Here is a 26678-nt window from a genome sequence, read left to right as displayed (position 1 = left end):
AAGAAGAAAGTTGATAAGATCTGTGAATTTTATCAGGCTTATTATATTATTATAATTATATTATTTTACAAGTCTATAGTTTCTTATCTGAAACTCTGGGGATAATTGTGTTTTGGAATTCAAAAATGCTCCCAGTTTTAAAAGGTGCCACGGTACTTTTAGTGCATATTATATAAAACCCCCTGTGAGGGCTGGGGCAGCACCCCACTACTAAACACACTATTACTTTCTCAGCAGAAATATGGATATATATTCACAACAAATTAGGGTAAATAAAGATTTAAAATAGCCTTATGTCAGTCCAGGTCAGGTTTTTTTTTTTTTTTTTTGTTTTTTGTTTTTTGTTTTTTTTTTCAACGTTTATTTATTTTTGGGACAGAGAGAGACAGAGCATGAACGGGGGAGGGGCAGAGAGAGAGGGAGACACAAAATCGGAAACAGGCTCCAGGCTCTGAGCCATCAGCCCAGAGCCCGACGCGGGGCTCGAACTCATGGACCGCGAGATCGTGACCTGGCTGAAGTCGGACGCCGAACTGACTGCGCCACCCAGGCGCCCCCCAGGTCAGGTTTTTTCACCAAATTAGATAGTCAGGCTGTATTTTGACACCAAATGAATTAGGAAAATACTTCTGTTTTTCAGATGTTTTCGTGTTTTTGACATTGCTAATAATGAATGGATGGTGAAACTGAATTAGAAAGTAGATAGAAAATTGTGGTTAAATACAAGTTAAGATAACAAAATTTCTCACATCCTTGTACCTGAGTTCATCTATCTGTCCAATAAATACTTATCAGGTGATAGAAACAATATGCCAGGCCGTGGATAAGACAGCAAACAAGATGGATGAAACCTCTGCTTATCTGCCTCTTTTACCTCTTCCCTTCCTCTTTCTTTTCCTTTCTCTTAGGTAAGGAGACTGATCTCCTTCATCTGCTTGTACCTTTTCTGTGTGATATCCTGGGCTTATCCAGGAAGAAAAAGCCAGGATACTTGGTACCTATATTTATTGTAGCATGTAGCAGAGTGTGATCTTTTCCTTTCCCATCTGACTCACCAGTGAAAATGTAAACACTTGAGAAAAGGGGGTTTTAGAGGCTGGATGCCTAGTCCAGGGCCTTGTACACAGTAAGTGCTCAGCAAATACTTGGTATATAAATACCTGTTCCTCTGGATGATTGAAACACCTTCATATCTCAATTTTATTGAATTATATGGGGACAAAAAGATAATTTAGTCAATCCCCCTTTTTTTCTGGCTCTCTGATTGATTGGCTATTTTTTCTTCTGAATTGTTAAGTTAGAACCAAGTAAAAATGTGTATTTTTAGCATCACTCACCAGCAGTGAGTTAATTTTATCTTTTTCACTTGTCTTAGCTCTACAACATTATTACCCTTTTGCACTATCAGATATTAAAATCATATTAATAATCAGGAACTGTATTAAACTGTCTAAAAGTTAAATAATATAGTAGCACAGTTGAAGGTTAGTGGTACCCGTTGGGTGTAATTCACCAAGAACAAACTTAGCCCCTTGCTTCTCTGGAGATACAACAGACTGTATTGTTTTTTAGGAGATTAATTATCCTTATGATATCTTGGAATATGCAATAAAATCAATGTCATTTGGCTGACTAGGCTTTTTAAGTTACAAATTAAAAGCTAAGATCATGGAATTGCCTGAGGCCGGGTATAAGGGCTGCTTACTTTAGAGGGAATGTCTTCTTGCCTTCCACATTTCCCTCTTGTTCTCTGATGTGGTTAGGATTAAGAATCTGTGAAGAAGCTCGGATGCTAAGTCTTGAGGTCTCACTTATCTGTATCTGACTGGCTATGCATCTTTGAGCACTTACTTTGTATAGGACTTGATTTTTCTATTTATAATGGAGGAGAAACGTGTTTTCTCTTTTCCTCTCCTGATAATACTGTGAAATTGAATGTGGTTATTTCCTGAGGATTTCTTTTCAACTCTTGAAAGGATAGATATGTCCATTCAGATGCAGAGTGGAGAGAATTCAGGGTCTGCTCTGATGCTCATTCATTATGCTGTATTAGGGGAGAGTCTTGATGTTTCTTTCCCCAGTTTAGGTAAGATTAATAAGGGAATAACAATTTTTATCCTCCATTTTGAGGGACTGTTATAACACACAACTGTCTGCAAAAGTATTTTGTAAAGTCAGTAAAAAAAAATAGTATCTATATTTTTTTACTGATAATAAGATGGATTTACTTATGTCACTGCTGTTTATGGTTCACCCTCATACACGCAGACTGAGTCTGTTGACTGGTAGAAGCTGACTTTTTCACAAGTGAGGTGACTCTCTGAGTTATCTTCAAATATGAAGACCACCTGGCTGGCCCCTATGAGAATTCAGATGGGCTTTAAGGGCATCGGGTACACACTGTGTTTTCAAGGACACCAATCACATGTGTACTTGAACAAAGACCTGGTTAGCACACTTTCTGGGACTGCTTCTTGCAGCATGACTTGTAATAGATGACACTAGGAATTGATGATAACTTTCCTTTTTGTGAGCTCAGAAGAGATTTTCCCATTAGGAGGCAGAGGTAGGATTGGCCTATGAGTGTCAGAAAGTAAAGTTCTGAGACTTTGAAGTCAGTCTAACAGGTTGACTCAATAAAAAATAAATCAAGTAAAAAAAATAACAAGTCAAAATAAATTAACAAAATAAAGAAAGAAGATTTGAGGGAGAAGTCTAAGAGTCTTTCCAAAGATTTATTACTGTGAATCTTAGAATCATCTTGTATCTGTCTATAAAGCCCTAACTTACAGACTTGGAGAAATTATCATATGCCTAGTCAGAAAGGAGCCTTTTTTTCTGTCAAGATCAAGGTGGATTAGCTTAAATCTTCTGTGGTTTGCCGAAGCTCAATACTCTTTGAGATGTTGGTGAATCTGGAGGAGGGAGTTCTGTTTCCGGGATTTTCTCTGCCTAGTGTCTTTTTCACACATGATATCTGTGCTGTCTTATTTCACTCCAGGAAACTATTTGTGAACCTGGACTTTATCAAAGATTTGGAGTTCCTTTGTGCATATTTTATAGGCTCCACTGGAATATGTTGTGTCCACTGGGCTAAGACTGAAATTCCCTGACTCTAACCATTATTAGCTCACTAAAAAACAAACAAACGAACAAAAAAAACAAAACAAAACAAAACAAAACAAAACACCTTTTTTTGTTACTCAGTAAAGCAAAAGAAAGTACCAGGAAATAAGAGTTTGTCAAAAAAATTACATGGGATTTAGAAGGTGGAAGTGAAGTGGAAACCACTGCTCTCAGAAAGTTGTTATGGTTAGACAGTGACATGTAGATAAAGGGGTGCCCTGAGCATCCCAGCTTGTCTTTCTAACTGCTGGCTCTGTTGGTAACTGTGGCCCCAGGCCCATCACCAGGCCACTGTCCGTGGCCAAGAGCTTCTCCCAGAAGTGATAATGTTCATCAATTCCAGCCATTCACTTTCTCAGCTTCTGCCACAATTGTCTAAAATCGAATTCCTGTACTACATCTTTGTTCTTGTATTCTTTAGAGTATCTTGATGGATACACAGCCTTGACTGTAATCTTGGCTTCTCTCTCTCCCCTAACTCCACTCATCTATCACTTCTGTCTCATCTTCCATCCCTTTTCTGGAGCATCAAAAACAATGTTTCCTCTTTGTTATGCCTAAAGAGCTTGTTGCTGCCTCAGACCTTCAGGGACTCTGTTTTTACTCCAAACCCATATCAAAGTATTGCTAAAATTTAATTGATTTCTTCCTTTAGAGAAATATGAACCTTAGATATTCATATTTCAGCATTTTACCTGTGGTTCCATGTATTTGGGGGCATGCATTGCCTTATGACTTTTCTCCATTTGTTTGCCTATGGATATTCCTGCTAGATTAGCATACAAGGCATTTCATAAGACTTATATGGTAGGTTGAAAATGGCTCCCCCCAAAGGTATGTCCACATTCTGTTCCCTTGAAACTGTAGATGCTACTGCATTTGGGGATGAAAATGGTCTTCGCAGATATGATTAAGTGGAGGATCTTGGGGTGAGGAGATCATCCTGGATTATCCAGGCGGGCCTTAAATATCATCACATATAGCCTCATAAGAGAAAAGCGGAGTGAGATTAGACCATCATATGAAGATGAGGCCTTGTGACAACTGAGGCAAACATTGGAATGATGTGGGCACAAGACTAAGAATGCCAACAACCACCAGAATCTGGAAGAAGCAAGGAATAGCTTAGATTCTCCCCTAGAGCCTCAAGAGGGAATATGGTCCTGCTGACACCTTGACTTCAGTTCAGCGAACTGGTTTCCAAGTTCTGGCCTCAAGAATTGTGAGAAAATAAATTTATTCTGTTTTAAGGCACCAAGTTTGTAGTAATTTGTTACAAAAGCCATAGGAAACGAACCCACTCTAGTGTTGTTTTCTGTGAGTCAACTGCTTGTAAATCCTAAAGCTCGTCATGCTCACCCACGCCTCTGTGCTCTCACATATGCAGTTCTTCTCCTCACTGGGCTGCCTTCTTCAAACGTGTTCATTTATATAACTTCTCTTTTCCCTTAACAATTCAGCAGAGATACTGCTGTCTCGGCGAAATCGTCACTGAATTTTGATTTGGCTTAGGTGCCCCTCCTTTGCCTTCCAAGGCCATCCGTATTTCTCTGTTAGACACCTCGTCATACTCTACCGTAATTATGATAGTTGACCTTTTCAATCATCCCCATTGAAAGCCCTTGAAGACAGGAACTATGTTCTCTGTGATTCTAGAATCTAACATTAGGCCTGGAATACATTAAAAACACAGCAAATGCTAGCTGAATGAAATAATATAAGAATAAATGAGACTGTGTATAGAGTGAAGGAAGCAACTCCTGTTGAGTTTTTTGCTACTTGTAAATTGCTTCAGGAAAAAAAGATTTGCTAGAGCAATGTATACCGTGAAGTTGAGGGATTTGTTTGAGATTGTAATCATCTCTGATTAAGCCAATCTTTCATTCACATGGATTATGAGAGATGACTGAGAATGAGCTTGCTCCAAGGATTGATTCACTCTTCAGTGTATTATTCCGCTTACCAAACATACAGTGTACATCTAGTGTGTGAAAGACACTGTTGGAAAAAAAAAGTGAGTGAAAAAATGATTCTTATCATTCACGAGTTTATATGGTGAGGAAATACAGTCTCTTTTGAGGTAACTATGGTAAAATGCTATTTGTTACATGTGATATAGTAGTTCATTGAAAAGAATGAGAATTCATTGTAAAGGAAATAGTTTTATAGCTGATTTTGAAGAATGAACTAATAGAGAAATAGAAACCAACCCGTAGGCAAAACACATATGGAAGGGCATGCAAATGAACAATGCCAAGCATTTTCTGGAAATGGCAAGTAGCACAGTCTTCTGGATTATATCTTTCAGAATAGGAGACTGGCTGAGGACAATGTTGCAAAGATGGCCTGGGTTAGGTTATGGGAGACACTGAATATTAAATTAAAGAATTTGGATTTTACACTATAAGGTTATAGGACTTATCAAAAGCCCTTGATGAAAGAAGCAACATTAGCAGAATCATGCTTTAAGGTTCTTTGATCTATTAGAAGGGGCAGATTGTGTCAGATGGCAAGAGATCTTTACAGAGAAGTGCAGGTAAAAAAGGATAAATGAACAGAAAGGATAGGGGACTAGGGAAAGGAATGGAGAAAGGTTATAGGATTTGCTGTTTTGACAGTGAGCATGAAGGAGATGCTGTAAGATAAATGTGGTATTTTGATTGTATGAGATTGGTGATTGTTCAAGTCCTGAGGAGAAATAAAGAAGCAAAAGATAAAGATGAGTATAAAAGATAATATTGTATACAATATTGATAAAAGATCAGTCAAACCCAATAAAATTCAGTGCAGTGGACCTGAAGTGACAATTAAAGCTACAGTTTCAGACTCATATATTGATCAGCCTTCTTATGCTATTTTCCAGAGGATCCCTGACTGAACTCTGCATTGGCAGCAGAAGCCTGCACTGTATCATAATACTCATTCTTCTTGACTAGGAAGCCTTAAAACCAGGCTTAGCGTCTTCCCAGCTGTGTTGTAAAGAAGCATTGGTTGTAGCCTTTCTACTAACCACTATTAGTGGCTCCTCCACTGGGAATAACACAATTTTAAAGCCCAGGATGTATCCTTCTCAAACTCAGAATATCCTCCCCATCCACTCATCTTGGGTTTGCCATGGAAATCCTCTTTTGCATAAGTCTCGTCCCTTTTGGTCCATGAAGTTTTAACTCTTCACTCTTGACATTAACTGGAGCACCTCCCTAAGTCTCCCACTGCCTTACACTTAGTTAACTGCCCTATGCATTATTCGACTTATGAGATGTTATCATTTGGATCCTCTGGTCCTCTTGTTGTACCAGGGTTGGATTTTTGTGGTTCCATTGTTTCTTTTCTTGCATTAATCTCTGACTACAGTCTCTTTTGGAATGATTCTTATATATTCAGCATCCAGCTTACAATTGTATTGTGACAATCAGGAGAGAAACAAAAGCTAAAAGCACAAGGTGACTAAATTGCTTAAGAAGGGCGAGTCAATACACTTATTTTGCATGCTAGCTTTAGTAAAATGGAAATGGCATTTTGGAGCATTGGTTTAAGAAGCATTTCTGAACTCAGTGGAAAAGAGTACCATAATTGATTAACTATGTGTTCCTTGTGAACATGAAGACAGAAAGATAACATTCATGTAGAAACATGGCATTCTTTGGGCGCCTGGGTGGCTCGGTCAGTTAAGCGTCTGACTTCGGCCCAGGTCATGATCTCGCGGTCTGTGAGTTCGAGCCCTGCGTCGGGCTCTGTGCTGACAGCTCAGAGCCTGGAGCCTGTTTCAGATTCTGTGTCTCCCTCTCTCTCTGCCCCTCCCCTGTTCATGCTCTGTCTCTCTCTGTCTCAAAAATAAATAAACGTTAAAAAAAATTAAAAAACAAAACAAAACATGGCATTCTTGTCTTAGAAAGCTAAGGGTGGACAGAAGTCTGAAAGAACCTTGGGAGGCTTCTTTGTTAATAGGTATGATAGTTAAATTGTATGTCAACTTGGCTAAGCTTGGTGCCTGGTTGTTTGGTCAAAACCTTGTCCAGATATTTGTCAAAACCTTGTCCAGATATTGGTGTGAGTATGTTTTATAAATGTCATTAACATCTATAATAAGTTGAATTTGAGTAGATTGCTCCCAGTAATGTGAGTTGGTTTCATCCAATCAGTTGAAGACCTTAAGAGCAAACATTAGGTTCTCTCAGAGAAGAAATTTTGTGTTAAATCAGAACATAAAAATCCTGCGTGAATTTCCAGCCTGCTAGCCTGACCTACAAATTTCAGACTCAAGACTTAAACAGCAACTCCTTGTCTGAGTTTTTAGCCTGATGGCCTACCCTATGGGTTTCAGATTTGCTAGTTTTCACATTTGCATGAGTCAATTCCTTAATAATTTTTTTATCTCTCTCTCTCTCTCTCACACACACACACACACACACACACACACACACACACACAGATATACCGTATTGGTTCTGTTTCTCTGGAGAACCCTGAGTAATAGAAGAGGGGTCCATCCTTAAAGAGGAAATCAGGCTAGAGTATGATATGTCTAATACCAGTTATTCCTTTAATAAACTAAAATGTTATATCTGCTACTAGTTTGGACAATGCAAGAAAATTAGCACTTACTATCTAAGAAGCACCTACATTAAGGGATAAAAGTTCTCCTTCAGATCCCTTGAAACTCAGATGATACCCTGTTTTGGGGAAATAGAATTTATTGAGCCACAGTGGACCTTGGTTCTGCAAAGTACTTCTTGCTGGTGTCCATGCATCCCGCACCAATAACGCTAGTGATAAAGTTCAGAGGTGTTGATTAGATGAAATATGACAGATAGCAGACTTCCTTGCCCTCCACATCATGCATTCCAAAAGACTTAAATGCCACTTGGATTTCCCAGCCAAGTTTGTCAGTTTCTGTTACTCAACCATATTGTTTCCATGTGACCTGCAACAGCTGTTCTTTCACCAATTATACCATTTCTTCCTGATAAATTAAAAACAGTTCTAATTAAATGGTATAATGAAACTATCAATCTTTGTTACTGAGGCAGAACTGTGATGTAATTAGTTATTGATACCACGAAGCATAGCTTTGTTAGGAAGAGTATAGGATGGGTAGCTGGCTCTAGCATTCTCACAAGGCACGTAGTCATTGTTGGAGATATATAAGTGATTCAACTGGTTGTTTTCCCAAAGAACATTTGCTATGTCAATGTGGTCCATGGGAGCAGTATAATAATGCTTTTAAATAGGATGCAATAGTTCTCAGTCCTCCCAATGAGTCCTACAGGGACAGAATAGTTATTTTCCTTAGATAGCCTTAGTAATAAATAATTTTCAAGGAAAGAACACTTGATTTGAGGGATGAATAGAAATTATGGAAGTACAATGAGAACTTCTCATTTGGATACAATTTTTATTCTAGGGAAATGGCAATCGTGTGAGCTACTTGATAACTGGGACTATCTCCTATTACTCATTTTGTGCATTTCATCTTTGCTACCCACTGTACATGGAAAGTCATCAGTAATTACTCACACAATGTGTGCCTTTAGTGTTTAGAGTAATTGTATTAGGCAGCCCCATTTCATCTTCCTTAGAACTGTATTAAAATGAATCACCAGCAATAAAAACTACCTGTTAACACTCCTTCTTTTAATAACTCAAAAATAGATGCACCAAAAGTATAAACATGAAAAAAAGAAGTGAAAAACCTATTATCCAACTAATATTGGGTCACCATGTTGCCTGGACTATGTGGCAAATGCTAGTGTTTTAAATATTTGCTTTTTGACTCCCCCTCTTAGAATCTTAGTAACAGTGTTAACATGTCAACATAAATGAGATTAACTTTTTTTTACATACACGTGTAATATTGTATGATTAATTATTTATTTGTTCAGCAACTATAAAAGTGTTTTGCACTGCAAACAACATGTAGTTTAGCCAGAAAAGGAACTTATAAAAGGTTACTTGTAACTTATGACTTTCCAGGAGGGTATGAGAACTAGTTTCTTGAATCACCAACCAATTGAGGGCCTAAGAACTCTTAGTCCCACTAAAGGACCTTTAGCAGGGAAAATGCCACCTCATCATCACTCAGCCTATGATGCTCTATGATTGGATGCCAGGAGCTCTGCCACTGTTATCTGTAAGGAACGAAGTGTCTCTCTCACCACAGTTGCCAGAATATCAATTCCTACGTGCTCGGAAGTGTGTCATCTCCCTTGGAACCCAGCTGTGCTCAGGTACATGTGAGTGGCAGAATCCATGTCACATATCTGTACCCTAGTAGCAGTGAAATCTGGTAATGCAAGTTCCCTAGCTCTACCTTGGAATGGCAAGACTCCTGAAAGTAGAAAATGACCAAAATATAAGGAAAGTGCACAAGCCATGTTGCCGATCCACAAATGATGCATGGTCACTGCACAAAGGCAGTCCAAATGGATGATTTGTACACACTGTTAGAGGCTTATGGGCTGTTGAAATGTTTGAACTATTTTCAAATAAAAGGCAACATTCACTAATCTATAAATCATAGCTTCATCGAGCTATTTATAGTCGTCCCAGATAAGTGCAAGTTTGGATTTTTATTGTAATGAATGTGGGACAAAATGACCAAATCAATAAGAAATTTCTGATATTGCATGATACAAGAGACACACGTAGACATTGTCTGACTTTTAGTGACACTTTCTTTGTGAAACAATTTATAAACTCTAAAGAAAAATAGATGAATATATGACATTGGTTTGGAAGGGATTAATTTATTAAGGAGTTTGAAAAGAACTTTATCTGTATGACTTAGAAAGACTTCCAAGACTATAGATGCTGGAGAGGATGTGGAGAAACGGGAACCCTCTTACACTGTTGGTGGGAATGCAAACTGGTGCAGCCACTCTGGAAAACAGTGTGGAGTTTCCTCAAAAAATTAAAAATAGACCTACCCTATGACCCAGCAATAGGACTGCTAGGAATTTACCCAGGGGATACAGGAGTGCTGATGCATAGGGGCACTTGTACCCCAATGTTTATAGCAGCACTCTCAACAATAGCCAAATGATGGAAAGAGCCTAAAATCCATCAACTGATGAATGGATAAAGAAATTGTGGTTTATATACACAATGGAATATGACGTGGCAATGAGAAAGAATGAAATATGGCCCTTTGTAGCAACGTGGATGGAACTGGAGAGTGTTATGTTAAGTGAAATAAGTCATACAGTGAAAGACAGATACCATATGTTTTCACTCTTATGTGGATCCTGAGATACTTAACAGAAGTCCATGGGGGAGGGGAAAAAAAAAAAGAGGTTAGAGAGGGAGACAGCCAAAGCATAAGAGACTCTTAAAAACTGAGAACAAAGTGAGGGTTGATGGGGGGTGGGAGGGAGGGGAGGGTGGGTGATGGGTATTGAGGAGGGCACCTTTTGGGATGAGCATTGGGGGTTGTATGGAAACCAATTTGACAATAAATTTCAATTAAAAAAAAAAAGAAAGACTTCCAAGGGCAAGGCAAGGATGACCAGTTGTTGATCTTGGATATATTTCATAGAGAGAAAAGTTCAATTTCTAATAGTGAGATCTATTGAAGAAAACAAAGATTTACCCCTAAAGATATTTCAGGGTATATCATGAAGTCTATAGAAGAATATGGTATAGGATAGAAAGCTTTTGTTGCAAGTTTTTCTATTTGAAAGAGTTTCAAAGTTCAGTTCTAGAAGATTGCTTGGAGGCAGAGAGATCAGCAAAATCAGAGTGCTTTATTCTAATTTATGCTAATTTCTTCCACCTGACCTCAACTTTATGCTAATTTTCTTCCATATAACCTCAAAGACATTTTTCCTATTTCCTGGGAAAGTTTGAAATATTAAACAATTTTTTTCCCTCCCCCTTCTGATAATTCCATCCTTCTGAACTTTCTTCTTATTCAAACAGCTAGGGCGTCCTAGGCCATTGCCTCTGGAGAAGGATGTAGCAAGCCAGAAAGAAAAAAAAAAATAGCCTGCCAATCTCTTCTTGGCATTGGTTTACAGCCTAAAGCACTTAAGAGAATTGAGAGGGCTCCAAGCCCACAAAAAAATGTTTGGAGAAACATAATGAGACAGAGGAAAAGTGCTCTACCTCCCCTGCTGACTCTGCACATTCCATAGTCCCATCCTTCCTATTACCGTGACCATCTTTTCTAGAATAGAAACTAAGCTGAACTCTTTGAAGCAGCAGATGCCCAGGTGCTTGTTGAGTCAAACCCAATGGGGTCTTTCCAAAGCCTCAGAGAGTACCCCAAAGTGAACTAGAAGCTGAATGGTTTCTCTAACACCAAGCATTGCACTAAAGCAGAAAAGACTGTACCTACAGGGTTCCTGTAAATGGAAGAGAGGCATATCTCTCTGTAGCTACTTGTGTGGACCTACAACCAAAGACAAAAAGGATGATGGATTTATCAATCAATGCCTACATGGAGAAATGACAGCAAGGGACAGAATCCATCACCTTGACTCATGCAGCCTATATAAACCCTATCTGGAACTTGAAAGCTTCCCCAGGGAGAAAAAAGAAGAAACATCAAATTGACTGAAGATTTCAAGATATTATCCAGTTCTTGAAAGATAAATATGTTAATGTAGAAAAACAGAGAGTTTCTTTTGTATGCCTGGACTGTGGACTGGGATACCACCTAAACAGAAAAATAGAAGAAGTTTTGTTTATTTTTTATTAGAATGAATTTAAAATGCAGTCATTACATTGAACACAAATGTATCTACCTGCCATTTATAGAGCTGAGGATTCTGCTTGGATAATATTATGTATTTATTCCTTTACTCTTTATATTTTACTGGGGGATATGTGATTTTATATTTATTTATATGAATGGGAGAAAACTCAAAGGATTTTTTTAAACATTTTTTAAATAATTGTATTAGAAAAACTCCCAAAACTTTTGCGTAGGTTTTATTTTTATTTATTTATTTATTTATTTATTTATTTATTTATTTATTTATTTATTTGAGGTATAGCTGGCAGGAAAGTGTTCTTTATAACTAACTACTCATTGACTAACATTTTAGGATCTCCTATTTGTCTAGCGCTATTATTGGCCTCTTGTTTTATACTTTATTTGAATAATTCCATTATACCTGGATTTAATAATTTCTTTTTGAATGTGAGCAAGGTAAAATAATAAATACTGCCACATTTTCTAGTAGAAAAGTATAGACTTGAAGATATCAATGTATTAAACTATTTATGTATTTTAGAACTAGATTTGAATGAAACCAATGAACAACATGTTCCTCACTTCCCACTAATTTTGACTATTTTAATCTAGGATAAATACTAGATTTGAAAGGAATACTTCTTTTGTCCACATGATGTCTTTTGATCCCATGTCAGAAGTCTTTCCAGGACTCTTAACTCTGTCTTTCGTTCTTTGAAAATTTAGAGAACTTTTACTAATCTCTCTCTCTTCTTTCTCTCCCTTCAGCCTTTTCTCTTCTTCTTTTAGGTTTTTTTCTGTCTAGATTTCAATTTTCCTACCACAAAAACAAACAAACCAGAAACTCTTTGATTTCCTTTTACAACTTGCTGGGGAAAAACCACTTTTTATTTGAAAATTGTCTACTCTTATCCTCCTACCTTTCTCTTATGTCCTAATTAAGCAAGAAGAGTGATAAAATAAATTCCACGATGTCACTGACTGCATAAAGCACTGAGATCTGGGAAAGCAGACCAATTTTCAATCTTTCCATAGAAGTAATCTGCTCTAATTTTCCTTCTATTCTTAACTTTATCAGAAGCTTTTATAGATATTAGTTCAGTTGATGAATGAGGTTATATGTATGAATGAATGATTGTCTATGGAGAACCAATTTCTTCACTGAAATCTGAATTGAGCTACAATTATTTATTTACTTTTATGAGTTCCTTATAACACAGTCTCCTTTAACAAGTGAAAAAAAGCTTTCTGTTTCCATCCAGGTTTATTCTGCTTTTAAAAAATACACTTAAACATTTTTTTTCATGTTTCTAATATTTATGGAAGGCTCAGTATCTACAAGCTACCAAGTTATGTCATGTCTGAGATATAAGGATAAAGAAGATCCCTCCCCTCAAGGAGTCTGCATTCTTGTAGAAGAGATAAGACTTATACACATGTAATGGTACTAAAAGTAGCAAATGATAAATTCCACAAGAGAGGTGCAGATAAATTGCTATGGGTGTGACAGGCTATGGAGATTACAGAACATAACAAGGTTTTAAAAATAGATATAAAGTGTTCCCTTCGAAACATAAATGCTTTAAAACAGTGTGTATATTTGATCAGTATGCCTCTTGAATATATCTGACTACATTGTTATTAATTTTTTTGCTCTAGTTTTCAAAGATAGTCTCCTACTTCCTTTGATACAAAGTTTGTCTTTTCATTTGGGAAACGCTTTGCCATATTTGCCCATGGCAATGATGCCTGGAAATATCATTGTACTCTGCCTGGGGATGGGGGATACATTTTGATGTGCTGGAGGAGTTTGATCTCCACCAGAACATGGAATGCAGTAATAAAAAGGGGTGTTTTATGTGTAAGGTATTCATTAAGCTTGATGAGGACAGGTGGGGAAATAACTTTTTATTGTATTGAACCACAAATCTCTTTTCCAAGGGCAACCACCTCATGAGAGAACTTTTATAATCCAGGTGTAAGGTTTTCTTTTCTGATGTTCACCAAAATTTTAGTTTCTATTTGCTTGTTGAACTTGAGGAATTTGAACAACTTTTGGCATTTAGAAACTCATGGCACAGAAAGGTATTTGAAACATACAGAAGGAAGGGCTTTTCTAACAGGAGACAAATGGGATGATTTGTTGTAATACACCATGTGTTCTTGGTTGGCCTAATAAGTCCGAGTATGTTGACTCCCTTTGGTTTATACCAAAAAGGAATTTATTTTGAAGCAAAAGAAACAAAAGGAGGGCATTGGGACTAAAACTCAAATTTGGTTTCTATGATTTGTGCTTGTAATAGTTAAGATGATTTCTCTTGCCCATAAGCAAAACTTTGCTCACATCAGCTAAATTAAGAACAGGAATTTATTTACTTATGTAATTGAGGAGGCCAGAGTTTACATTGCTCAGATATTTATCTAGGGGTTCAGAAATTACCATCATTCTTAAGATTTTCACCAACTCTCATCATAACTGCCCTTGTGTTGGTTTCTTTTGTACACACTCAATATGGTGGCCTCAAGTCTGAGAGTGAAGAGGTTAACTCTTAAACTAGTCCTGAGCTTCACTCTGATTGTACTTATGTGGGTCATACGTCCACTCTTCCTGAACCAGTCATAGTGGCAAGGGAATTCCTTTTGCTGATTGGCTGAGACTGGCTAATGTGCTCCCTGTCAGGAAATAGGAGTGATGCCTTACCTGAAGCTCACAGACTAAGAATGGGGAAAGGTTAGTGAGTGGTCAGAAAAATAAATGTTTCCTATAGTGTTCTGAAAGCCTTGCTACTTTTTATTCTGGATCAGATGCTTGCTAATAGCAATGAGGTCTAAGGATCTATATACACAAGAGTTATTAAGAACCACGAAAGCAGGCAGCTCTAAAATAGAGTATATGGGTATGTTTGTGTGTATGTATATGTATACAGAGAGGGAATACAGAAATATGCATACATATTTGATAGGAAAATTCTGAAAAAAATGTGAATATATATAAAAGTGATATATATATCTATATCTAAAAGTGATATATATATATATATATATATATATATCTAAAAGTGATATATATATCTATAAAAGATAGATATCTTTATATATATATGGCCCTTAAATTATTCAAATAATAGTTTAGTAATACTAAATATAACTGACTACTAAATAGTTTAGTAATACTGAATGCTAAATTGTGACACCAAACTATATATAGATCTTCCTTGACTTGATGATGGGATTATATCCCAATAAACTCATAAGTTGAAAATATCTTAAGTCAAAAATGCATTTAATACACCTAACTTACCACACATCATAGCTTAGCCTAGCCTGTTTTATACATGCTCAGAGCGTTTGTAGTAGCCTACAGTCAAGCAAAATCATCTAACACAAGTGACTATCTTGTGTAATGTATTAAATACTGTATTGAAACTGAAAAACAGAATGGTTGTCGGGGTACCAAATGGTTGTAAGTGCAATGCTTGTTTACCCTCCTGATTGTGTGGCTGACGGGGAGCTGCCACTCACTGCCAGTGCCCAGCATCACGAGAGGGGATCCTACCACTTAATTGCTAGCCTGGGAAAAGATCAAAATCAAAACTGGAAGTATGCTTTCTGCTGACTGCATATTGCTTCTTCAACATCATGAAGGTGAAAAATCTTAAGTCTAACCATTGTAAGTCAGGGACCATCTTTGTATGTACATGTATATGTGTATGTGTATGTATGTGTATGTGTGTGTATGTGTATGTATATATGCATACACATATGAAAACATCATATGTGATTTTAATTTTTTTCATTTTATCTGAATTTTCTGAAATTTCTTTTTTTTAAATTTTCTGAAATTTCTATAATCATCTATTGTAACTAAAATAATAACTAGGGCAGTGGAATTAAACCAGATAATAGTCTACTGAACTATTATTTGAAGTAAATCATTTTTTTTCAGTGGACTTGCATGTATAAAACCAATCTAAATCTTATAATGAGTCTTACTCACACCTGGGAGACACTGAATTACAGCTATATGCCATGCTAAATTGTAGTCATCCCTTCCTAAGTCTTTTAGTCACTCTCTTAGGAGGCAGGAAAATGATCTCCCTTTTTTCCTCTATGAATTCTTTCCAATGAGTGGGCTTGCTTTTGGGGCTTTACTGTGTATCTATGTTTTCTCTGTCCCTTAATAATTAGCAATAGCCAAAACCAAAAATGATGTACTAGCAATGAGAATAGTAGTAGCACAGCCGCTACGATTTATCGAGCAGACTCTATATTCTAGGTATGGAACTAAGTGCTCTGTAGGCTTTATCTCATTTGATCCATTCAACAACTTTAGCATTCATTTAATCCTTAATCAAGAGATACTTATTGAACAATACCACCTTCCAACAAATGATCTGCAAGGTGGATATTTCCTTACAAAGCTGAATTGGTCAAAAAAGGAAGTCACTAAGTAATGGAGGGTGGTCCATTCCCAGAACAAGATGGGTTCAGGTGCTAAGAACGGTAGTGACCTACACCCAACTGCTTGTAGCCCCTTAGAGGTAGGTAGCTGGAATTCTGATGGAGGAGAGGGGTTATTCATGTTTAGGGACTGAAACATTAGTTCCATGCTGGACTTTTTCCATAGGAGCCTAGGAGAGATTGGCATTTGCTTTTAAGAGTAAGGTCATGTTGTCTTTTAGTTAAAGCTTTGATCTAAGTTCTGTGCCTTCTTTTTCTTGTAACTTTGTTTTCTCTCTGTGAATCTTGCAGGTTATGATTCTTGCTTAATATTTAAGAGTGAGGGTACTGGTATTTAAGAGACGTGAGTTCAAAATACAGATCTGCCAGTCACTATCTGAGTGACCTTGGTGAAATATCATAACTCTTCTAAGGCTCATTTTCCTAGATTGTAAAATTGGCTTAGTGTAATTGTTAATAACATTTGGAAAATAGCCAGCAGAGTGCTATGCAGAAGCAATATAGTTCAGTGGTAAACCGCACGGATTGGAGTCAGATTGCTTGGTTCAAACCTTGGATCTACCTCATAGTAACCGTGTGCACTTGCACACTCTACTTAAATTTTCATTGCCTCAGTTTCTTCATCTGTGAAATGAGGATAATAAAATGAAGAGTTTCTTTCTCAAAGTATTGTTGTGTGAGTTACATGAGTTTGTGATGTGCTTAGAACAGGCATGGACTTACTACATTCATGTTTATTCTTAATATGTTAGCGCTTTCTTGTAGGGTAGTTGAGAGGACTCAAAAGAGTGACTGTTGATCAAATGGCACTTAGCATAATGCTTCCACACACTAAGTGCTGCGTTTTATATTGAGACTAAGGAACCATAATATTAAACAGGTTGATACAAACATTTGAGGCTAACAAGCACACTCCAGGATTCACCCTCATTTCTGTTTTCAAATTAGGGATTTTATAGTTCTTTTAAGACAGTATTGTTTCCATGATGAGATCCTGCATAAACACTTTCTTTTGTAACCTCTTGAAGTCTGGCAGTTTGTTCCAGGGCATCCCGATCTTCCTATCCAGTATTTGTTTCTGCCACCCTTCCATTCCTTCTCAATATCCATCCCTGGTTCTTCCTCTCCATCTTCCTCTACTTTGTGGGATAAAAATTGCATGATTTAGGAAATGAGAGTCATCAAAATCCCTACCTCTACTGCACTTTGGCTATATGTGAGCAATATAAGTTCAGGACAAAACGTTCACCTTTGAAAAAGCTTTCCTCTCTTATGAAGGCAGTTTGCATGGTGGTTATGCTTAAGCACTTCAATACCAGACTGCCTTTGTTCAAGTTTCCCTTTACCATTTCATAGCTAGGTGATCTTCTACTACTTCCTAAACTTCCTGCCTCAGTTTCTCATTTATAAAATGGAGGCAGTAATTAAAATATCTTCCCTGTGGAGTTGTTCGGAGAATTATATGAGTTAATATACCTGAAGAACTTACAACAGAGCTTGGCACTCAATAAATACCACATGTGTTATGTCTCGTTACATGTGAAAAGAAACTGGTTCTACCTCTTGGTATCTAGGGGATCCTCAGGGAACTTCGGCTACTTGGGGGAGATCTCCCTGATGAAAATCAATCATTGTACAAAAGAGTGAGCTGGGATTGGGATGGTATTTGCATACATACCAGTCATCATCATAACAATAACAAGATGATGATGATGATGATGATGATGATGATGGGATTCTCAGTGAACAATCTCCCTTCGACTTCTTTTGACTCTAGGTCTCAGGTGAGAAAATGGAATACCAGCTGTCACAGGACCAACTTGGAGTCAGAGAATTGAATACACAAAAAAGTGAGTTATGAATTGAAAGCCTTGCGTGCCCATCTGCCATTACATCTAAGGGGTATGCAGTGCTCCCACTCCTTTGGTGCTCCTCTGGTCTCACCTTCTTCTGTTGAAATTCCTCTTCCTTCTCTGCCTCTTGGCAGATGGTGAAAATCAATAGGAAATAATAGGTGGGAAATGGCTGTGTTCCTTGGAGGAATTTCTGAGATAAGCAGGAGGCCATGTAGTTATTATATGACTAATGAATGCTGTTTTCCCTCACTGCACTCAAATGTGGGCAGTATTATTGAACCTGGCCTTGGTCAACTGTGGTATTGATTTTCTTTTGTGATTTCAGATTCTCTTTTCAAGTAACCTTAACTAAAGACTTGAAAGAGGAAAACCAATTCAAATTAGACAAAGTGTGTACTGAACTTCAGGCCTAAATTTTAATTGGTAATTTTTGATAAAATCTTAGGTTGACTTCTCTCATATATTTATGTATTTATGTATGTTTATTTTTAATGCTTTTTGATTACTCTTTTTACTATAAAGTGCCCTTTATCAATATCTATATGTAGCAAATCATCTTTCTTTTTTAACAACTTTTATCCAGATATAATTTATATACCATAAAATTCATCTATTTAAAGTGTATACTTTGATGTTTTGAGTATTTATTAAAGGTCATGCAGCCATCACCATAATATAATTTTAGAATATTTGACACCTTAAAAAGTAATCTTGTGCTCCTTAGCAGTTATTCCTTATCCCCCCACCATACCCTCGGCAAACACTCATCAACTTTCTGGCTCTACAGATTTGCTTATTCTGGAAATTTCCTATAAAAGGAGTGACATTTATGTAGTCTTTTGTGTCTGGATTCTTTTACATAGCCTATCATAAGTCAGCTTTATTAGGATCTCAGCTTTTAAATTGATCATGGCAAAATCCTGAAATCATGACTGATTTTCCATTCCATTTGGGTCACCAGCACTTTGAATTGCTATTTGAAGTGACTTTTCTGATGCCTCATCCTGGTGAATGTTGGAAGAGACTACTATATATGAATATTATTTCCCCTAGATCTCTTCTCAGGTTCTGGTGGAGATTTGTATGTATTTGGAGTCACTCAGAGGAGTTATATTTGGGTTCCAAGGACTCTGGTAACCTGCTAAAAGGTTCAGTAGGTATTAACAATGTTACCTTGAACTTTTCCTCTTCCCTCTTCTACAGAACTTTCATAGATGTTTGTGAGTCTCACAATGGTTCTGTGCAGTAAAGATCATCTTCCTTGTGAATCCTGGGGTCTTTCTAGGGACCCTTGGGTGTCTGCTTATAGAGGCTGTCAAGTTGACTTCAATCTGGAGGAGAGGACATGGATCATTAAAATCTGGTTTATTGCTAAAAGAGGAGAGTCTTCTGACATTAATCTGCTTATATAGCAGTTAGTGAAGACAATATCTGATGACTTCTATAGATTATAGACATGTCTGAACATTCCCAGGTGACTTCTCTGAGCTCTCTATTTCCTTACCAAGGAGACCATGAGACAGAGTGTAAGGGATACAGGCTCAGAGAACAGTCAGACCAGGACTGAATCCTGGCATGGTGACTTAGCTCACTGATTTTTGTCAAGTTTTCTTAGCCTCATTTTTTCATGTGGGAAAATTAGGCAATAATGTCATGGAGTTGCTGTAAACGTTCGGTTAGGTAATATATGCAAAGAACTCTACACTTGGTAGGTACTGAATAACCACTTACTGTTTCGTTTTTTTTAAAGTTTGTTTATTTTTTTTTTTTTGAGAAAGAGACAGAGAGAGTGAGCAGGGGAGGGGCAGAGAGAGAGGGAGAGAGAGAATGTCAAGCAGGCTCCGCACTGCCAGTGTGGAGCCTGATGTGGGGCTCAAACTCACAAACCATGAGATCATGACCTGAGCTGAAACCAAGAGGCAGACGCTTAACCTAGTGAGCCACCCAGGAACCTCAACCACTTCCTGTTTTTAAAGACAGTGTGATCTAGGAGAAAGAACTAAGGTTGAGGAATCAGATGAATAGTATTTGAACATTAGCTTTCAATTTACCAGCTATGTGACCATGAGCAAGATGTTTTGTCTTTATTGTCCTCCGCTTACTCATCTACAAAAGGGAATAATATATTTTTTGAAGATTTGATGTAAGAATTAAAGACAGTATTAATAAATTGCTCATTCCTGCACTTGCCATTATAGAAAGTTGTCAATAATTAATAGCTATGATCATTTTTATTGTTATCAAGCTGGCCATGGCCAGTGAGCATCTCTCTAAATCAGTGTCATAAAATACCTTCAATAAGGTGCCTACCTAGGTTGCAGTGATATTAGTAATGGTATCCAAACACATTCAATCCTTAGGGTTGGGGCACTACTCATGCATCCACTCTTCTAGCATTCTGGCTGATGGAACATACGTACAAGGGTGCCAGAGAGCAAAGTGCAACATATATATATATATATATATATATATATATATATATATATATATATATAGCTAACTCCATTGTGGGACTTTCCCATAAAACTGGCTAAGACAAGATAATGGACCCAGTGCCAAAGTGGGGCTTTTTATCTTCCATTTTGAATTTACACTTAGGGATCTGCAAAGTCAGGCATGTCCAGGAAGAGAGAGCAAGAATGAGAGTGAGACAGATTTGGTGATAAGGCTGAGACATAGTAGCATGAGTGAATGTGAGCATGCAGGGCATCCTGAGTCTACTCACCGCCCCCCCCCCCCTTATTGTATGGTGGGTATTGCCTCATCTGCCAAGTTAGAGCCATAATCAGGAAAAAAATGGCAGGGTGGGCCCAACCCTTTATGCTTATTGCATGGGAACAGAATACAAAGCAGAGTAGGTCATACCTGAGCCCAGAAAGTGAAAAGAAGGAGTGAGTGGGAACCAGCATCTTTCCTTATAGGTGACCACATACATGGGCTGGCTGGTGTGGGTTATAAAGGCTAGGCCCACTTGCTCCCATGTGAAACAACTCTGAAGGGCCATCCCAGTTCCAAAACTCCCCATGAGGTCTTTGAAGCCATTTGTTATAACTATGGGTTGGTTCAGCATCACTTCTCAGTCCTGCTTCTTTCACTGACCCAAAGTGTTGATCCTGAGAGCATCCTTAATAAGCCCCCTACATGTAAACCTCCATTTAAGAGAGTGCTCCTCAGATAAGGGGACCTAGGAAACCTTCACAAAGCCTTTCCTCACCCATTCCCAGTGAACCTGGGTTTTCCTTTCTTTAAAATCTTCTAAACCCTTTTAGATACCCCTCTTATAGTGTTGGTATATTTCTGCCTTGAAATTTCTAAATCTTATTTATTTACTTTTGAGAGAGAGAGAGAAAGCACAAGCATGGGAGGGACAGAGAGGGGTTGGGGGGACACAGAATTCAAAGCAAGCTCCAGGCTCTAAGCTGTCAGAGCAGAGCCCGATATGGGGCTCAAACCCACAAACCATGAGATCATGACCTGAGCTGAAGTGGGACACCTAACCAACTGAGCCACCCAGGCACCCATTGAAATTTCTATCCAAGTTTTGTCTTCCTCATTAGATCAGTAGCTTTCCAAAGATGGGATTTATATCTGATATATTTCTATATATTCACCAGACCCAGCCTTTTGCCTTGCATATATAACACATATTTGCTGAAATAATTAAGTAAGTCCAGATTGCAATATGAGTTGTCATCCCAGGGTTATCTCAATAACTAAATTTTAAAGTGTGATTAGGAAGCATGAGGAGAAAAGCAACCTATTTAAAGAGGTAGGATGTCTTCCCAGGTTAAAATTAAGGTTTCAAGCTTGATTACCTCCAAGGTGAGCAGCTAAAGCAAATAGGGGAAGTGTAGCAAGTGTAGGAAAAGAAGTCACTGGTGAACTCTGTATCCTCTGACTGATAAAGAAGCTACAGCTGGGGAGCCTGGGTGGCACGGTCTTAATCTTGGCTCAGGTCATGATCTCACATTTCGTGAGTTCGAGCCTTGCATCAGGCTCTGCACTAGGAGTACAGAGCCTGCTTGAAATTCTCTCCCTCACTTTATCTCTCTCTATTCCTCTCTCCTCCCCTCCTTGCTTTCTGTTTCAAAATAAATAAATTAAAAAAAATTAAATTTAAAAAAAATAAAAAAAAAAAAGAAGCTACAACTGCCATAGGGATTATGGGCTCAGTGTTGTCAAATTCCTCAAGTCTTTCAAGAAAAGATAGGAAGCCAGACTTTATGTGACATTATTTAATCTTTCAAACATGTGCAGGCCAAGCAAATAATATCTATGAATTGGATTTGGTCCTGGAGGGCAACAGGTCTGAAATTCCTAGGAAGGACCTCTTAGGTTTTATATACCTTTGTTTTTCTCAATTGTGTGTATCTGTCCAAAATCGTTGTATTTCATGAGAGAATGATGAACTGTATTTACTGGAGGGCCATTTTTATCCACTGTTATGTACTGTTTTTCTCACTGAGAGGACCAGAGGAGGATGGTTATGTGCTGAGCACAGGATTTGGACCATAATTTCCAGAATGTTTTAAGAGTCTCAGAGGAAAGGTGCAATACAGCTGTAAGATAATTGTTGTGTTTTTTAATGCCTCTTTTTTTCACCTTTAAGATAAGCTTGTGAAATGGGTTGGCTAACAGTCCTGCTGTTTATTGAAAAAAGCAGCCAGGTCATTTCGTGCTAGCATTATTGCATTTGTATTGCAAAGATACATAGAAAATCCAGTCCCAAATCTAAGTCCTTTCTTCTGCAATACAGGGAAATATATCTACTTTGTCTTCCATCTGATCACTCTTGACATCTGTTCAGTAAATATGGATTAGATAAAGACGCAAGTACTAAATTTCTTTTGTTGCTTTTAACTCATAAAATCAGATTATTAGTGTGAGTGAGGAAAGAGCCTTGTCTGTGAACACATGGCAACTTAAGGGTGATCCTGTAAATGAAGGAGGCACGCGTGTGTCTGTGTGTGTGCGTGTGTGTGCGCGTGTGTATGCGTGTGTGTGAATTATCCAACCTCAGGATATGTGGGGTGGGGATACAGTACTCTTATGGTGCAAATGATGGGAAATTCAATAGCATATTGTGCGAAAAGGCAGGAAATCCTAGTATCTAACTGGTGGGGAATTCAGATCAAAGAGTTACATTTTGTTTGCTAAGGAGAGAATTACTAGGTTAGAATCTGATTTACGTAATTTGGGATATTAGAGTGGGGCTAAGAAAAACACCTAATAAATAAATATCAACACTTATGATTTACTGTGCTAAAATGGTCGGTGCAAAATGCACAGAAAATTCCTTATTTAAGGTACATTCTTATTTTGTGCAAAGGGAAATAAATGACACATATTATGAACTGTTGCTATTTATATGGAATTAAAGTCTGACTTATGAACATTAGTCTCAGGTACACAATAAAGATCAGAAGTATAGGACAAGAAAGCCTTGTTTAATTGATTGTAATCATATCTTTGTTTGGATTAAGATGTCTTACTTCCAGTAGAGCAAAATTCAGTGAACAAATTAAATTTAATATAATATTATCCAAAGGTGTTCTTAAGCTTTACATTTTGTTTTACAACATGTGGATTTGGTCTCAGTTGATATTCTTTAAAAATCATTCTTTATAAGTAAAGGCATTAATTCAAGTAACAGAATTTTAACTTGCATGGTAAAGCTATTGATTTGATTGTAGTGACCGTGCTAAATGTCCTTACTTGTTTCATTCACAATTTCATTGATTTTGGGGAAGAGATATATAAATGTCTATGAAATAAATCTATGAAGGTTATTTTAAAGTTGCCTTTTGGAAAGCACCAACCATTTTATCTCAATGGGGTTTTGTTGAATCATAGCCTGCATTTTAGGAAGTGGGGTAACAGGCACAAAGAGAGAATGAAACCAGTGTTTTAGAGTTGAGGAGGTAAGAGCCCCTCGGGTTTCTGTGGCCCTCCATTGACACTGGTCAACATCCTTTTTTCCCAGATGATGTTTCCAAGCAGCATGGCTGACTGAGTAGTATTCTCATGGAAGGAAAAGTCTGTCTCTTTTGAAAAAAAAATTTTTTTCAGCCAGTAGGAGGTGAAGAGTGGGCTGGAACTAGGTCAGGTTATCTCTTGTCAGACCCCGTTATCCGGTCCTCAGAGGTTTGTAGCTATTATAAAGGGAAAGTCGAGGCATTTGGATTCAGTTCTCCAGGTCCCTTCCAGACTAGCCTGTTGCCTTAAAGATGTGACTCTGTCTGAAGACCCTGACAATAAGGTATACCAGAGAGAGACCAACAGAAGCCTTTCAACTTCTGAAGGTATTGCCAATTGATGTCTACACTTTCTGTATTCAGTGTCAGTAGAAACATGCCAGAAGCGATTACTGTCCCGGATCTCTGTTTAGAGGTTCCTGAATTCAAGGATCTTTGAAGCATGACTACTTACTTAGTAGTCCCTTACTTAAGTGAGTCCTCATGGCTCCTTTAAACAACCTGGATATTTGTTCAGACCTTCCCATGAGGAACTATAGGTCTTAGCTGTCACCTGCTAAGAACATGTCTGACTTATGCTAAGTAACCATGCTTTATCCTAATCCTAATTCTGAAATACCTTTCCCTCTAACATAATCCTCCTCGAATTTTCTCACCAAAGTATCCTTCAATAAAGAGAGTGAATATATATTTTTAAGTAGCATGGGGAAAGGAAATGGAAGAAATTGTGAGTCCAACATAAAAGGTGATGCTAATGATACCTGAAGGTACATCCCAAAGGTTGATTTTTTACCAGTTGTTGCAATTTGTCTTACAAATTACTGCCACAGTTTAACATTCTATCCCACAATATACAATGTCAAACTATAAAATACGGTATATAATTTTAATATTTGGCACTATTTAACAATGTGTTAATAAAGAATACATTAATGTTTAAAATAATGAGTCTTACTGGTTTGATATAAAATATTTCCTCTAAATACGTGAGTAAAACTGATTATCCAGGATGTTGTGTTAACTTCATCCAGTGGTTTCATCCAAAGGCTTTTCCTACTTTTACTGCAGATTCCTCCCCAGCCTGTACCCACCTCTACCTAGAGGTATAAGGGATATGTGATGAGAAATATATTTCATCAGGTATGCTGGCTGGCTAACTAAATATTGTGTTAAATATTTATTCAGAGGCCTGGGATTTTATATTTTGTGCGGTTTTTACTTTTAATGTAGCACATCCCTTACCTCTTGAAATAGGTCTAAAAGGAGCATCCGAGTAAAGTCACAATTAGGATTGTTGTTAAAGGTAATTATCCCAGAACTGGCAGCCAGGAAAAAGGCAGGACCTTCAGAAGGACCTCAGAAAGGGATTTTGGAAGTGAGCTACTTTATCTTTTTATAAACTGTATGGAGATTAGAACTTCATGTAAAATAAGAAAGTAAATCTAAAAAATAATAGGATATAGTTAAATCAATATCGATATTTAGAGCGAAAATGCTTTATGGGAGGCAGTAAAATCTTTTAGGATCCTGGAGGAAAAATATGGGTGTAAGAATGGAATAAATTACTACAGTTTAATCACTTAGTAAATAACTAAAATACTGTTGCTGGATTTATGGTGTCAGAGAGCAACTTCCTATTAAATAGAGAGCGCGTTAGTGATTCAATGGAGCTAGATTTTAGAGAAATCGTGGAGGGGCCATGGCTGTCTTCACAGCTTACCTTCAGTATTTCTCTTCATTATTCTTCCCTGCATGTGGGTCCATTTTAAAATGTCTTGTGTTGGTAAAACCATAAATTCTCATTTAAAGGGAGTCTGTCAGATTCTGAAACATCCATTTAAGAGCCTTACTTACCTGTGCTACTCACACTGCTGATCATTTTCATCAAAACCGTTTATGACTTCAGTTTACTCTTCTCCATTACAACCAGGGTCAGCCTTTTGGCTTCAACCCTGTGGCTGTATTTGACTCCAAAGTGTTTTGTGATGACTGCTAGCATTATAATTTTGTGCAAGTTGACACAAACGATGGGTCTTCAGATATTTACCATTTTCTGGCTCCCACTAGCATTACGATGGTAAAGCATTGATCTGAAGAAGCACAGAAACTGGGCTAGTAATAGCACCTCTTATCAAAACTTTGGTAAAGCTAGACATTGCGTCCAACAACACGCAAGGCAACACATTTCCATTATCCCTCTCCCCAACATACTTTGCCGACGTCTCTCTTTCCTGAGCAATTCTGAAAACTTTTCTTTTTATTTCTTAATTTTTTTTAACATTTATTTATTTTTGAGAGACAGAGAGAGGCAGAGTATGAGCAGGGGAAGGGCAGAGAGAGAGGGAGACATTGAATTTGAAGCAGGCTGCAGGCTCCGAGCTGTCAGCACAGAGCCTGACATGGGGCCTGAACTCACAAACCATGAGATCGTGACCTGAGCCGAAGTCGGACGCTCACTGACTGAGCCACCCAGGTGCCCCTGAAAACGTTTCTTAACCTTAAGGATATTAATGTATCCTTTGTCCCATTTTTTAATTAATTGGCTAGAAAATAGTGACAGATTAA

General features: G+C 37.6%; 1 long non-coding RNA gene across 1 annotated transcript in view; it reads left to right on the top strand.

Annotated features, from left to right (window-relative positions):
- Positions 1-18132, top strand: part of LOC123601609 — a 271788-nt gene extending 253656 nt beyond the window's left edge. Inside the window, exon 3 of the long non-coding RNA XR_006714193.1 lies at positions 18060-18132. This is a non-coding gene — a long non-coding RNA (uncharacterized LOC123601609). The remainder of the gene's footprint in view (positions 1-18059) is intronic.
- Positions 18133-26678: the final 8546 nt, after the last annotated feature.

This window comes from Leopardus geoffroyi, chromosome D1, assembly GCF_018350155.1.
Source record: "Leopardus geoffroyi isolate Oge1 chromosome D1, O.geoffroyi_Oge1_pat1.0, whole genome shotgun sequence".
Classification (NCBI taxonomy): domain Eukaryota; kingdom Metazoa; phylum Chordata; class Mammalia; order Carnivora; family Felidae; genus Leopardus; species Leopardus geoffroyi.
Note: the sequence above shows the minus strand (reverse complement) of the source record. Positions and strands in the feature narration are given on the sequence as shown.